The sequence below is a fragment of the Antrostomus carolinensis genome, unplaced genomic scaffold (genome assembly GCF_000700745.2).
Source record: "Antrostomus carolinensis isolate BGI_N321 unplaced genomic scaffold, ASM70074v2 scaffold5232, whole genome shotgun sequence".
NCBI classification, from domain to species: domain Eukaryota; kingdom Metazoa; phylum Chordata; class Aves; order Caprimulgiformes; family Caprimulgidae; genus Antrostomus; species Antrostomus carolinensis.
Genome location: NW_010300060.1, coordinates 1,102 through 2,626, shown reverse-complemented (window position 1 = coordinate 2,626; position 1,525 = coordinate 1,102).

The window sequence follows — 1,525 nt, the reverse complement described above, 5'->3', positions numbered from 1 at the left end:
CCCAGGGCGAGGTGAGAGGTCTCTCCTGGCTCCTGCCCGGCTGCCGTGGCTTGGAGACCCCTTGCTGGCAAACATCTGTGGATTGGGGCAAGCACAGCACAGTGCCCCCAGCCACCCTCCCTGAGCACGGGGGTGGTGTGGCACCTCTCTGCCCCACGGACCAGCCCTGAGCACTCCCTTCACCAGGGGCTGGGTTCCCTGGGCCCTGCCAGAGCTTTGGCTGAGAGGTGGTTGCAGAGACATCTGGGCCACCCCGACCATGGGGCTCCCATGGGGACTGGCAGCCACCGGGGCTGCTCCAAGGTAACTGGAGGCACTTGCTCTCCCGCAGCGCTGTGGGAAGGATTTCCTCCACCCTGCAGAAGCTGCGAGGGTGTGCGGGTTATCCAGGGGCTTTCCAAGTTGGGGGTCCTCTCAGAGTCCTAAAACTCCTCTCCCATGGGACTCCCTCTCCCCCTCATCTGCCCTCCCCAGACTTTCCTCCTCTTCAGCACGTGGTTCTGCTGCAGAGGGTCTCGTCTCTGTTTTCCTGAGCCTGGAACAGGGACTTTCCCTGCACGGGTTAATTTTTTCTTTTGCTGCTGAATTTCTGTCTCCAAATGACCGGACGGAAGCAGCTACCAGTTCGTGGTGGGGCTGCGGGTGACACTGAGGACAGCAGTGCAGGACTCTCTGCTGAGGTTTTTGGCCACTAAAGTGGATTTCTGAGCACGGCCCAGCGGCTGGGGCGAGCTGCAGCGGCCTTGGGTGGGCCAGCTGCCCTCTGCCTCAGCACCCAACCCTCAGCCCTTCCCTCCACTGAAGGAAGGTCTCCACTCTTGGAGACAGCTGGGTGAAGGTTGGGTACTGCTGTGGGACACGATGCCATGGGCACAAGGGAGGGCTCTGGCTGCTGTGTGCCCTGGTCTCACTGGTCTTGTTGCACATGTGGCTTTGGGGCATCTTGGCGGGGGGGCTGCAGGGTGGGGACAACACAGCCCAGCCTGGTCCACAGAAGATCTGCTGCATGTTTGTCCCCCAGAGCACCTGGGCGGTTGGTGGGGAGATGCAAGTACTCACAGAAAGCAAATATTCCAGCGTGCACAGGATGGGATTTCCACGGGGCTTCGCTAGCAATGATGTCTATTTTGGCTTAATCATGTCAGCAAATGGTGGAATGCAAGAGAATTGCTGTTGGTTTGGGGATGGCTTCCAGGCCAACAGGGACAAGTACAGCAAATAACTTCACAACTGGTGATTCTCGCCACTCTGGGATCCGTTTTGTTAATCCAGCCTTGGAAGGACCGGGAGGGGGAGGACTGAGGTGGGGGAACGTAGTCCAGCTAGGTTACAGTGGGGATGATGGCTCCTTGTGACTTGAGTAGAGCAAGTGCTGCCATCAGAGGGACAACGGTGCAAGTGAGGGAGAGCAACCTCTGCCACCTCCCAGACCATCACCACCGCCCGCGGCCACGCTGCTGCCTTGCGGTCCCACCTTGGTGGCACCTGGCTCGGAGCTGGAGTCTCTGGCAGATCCACAGGAGCC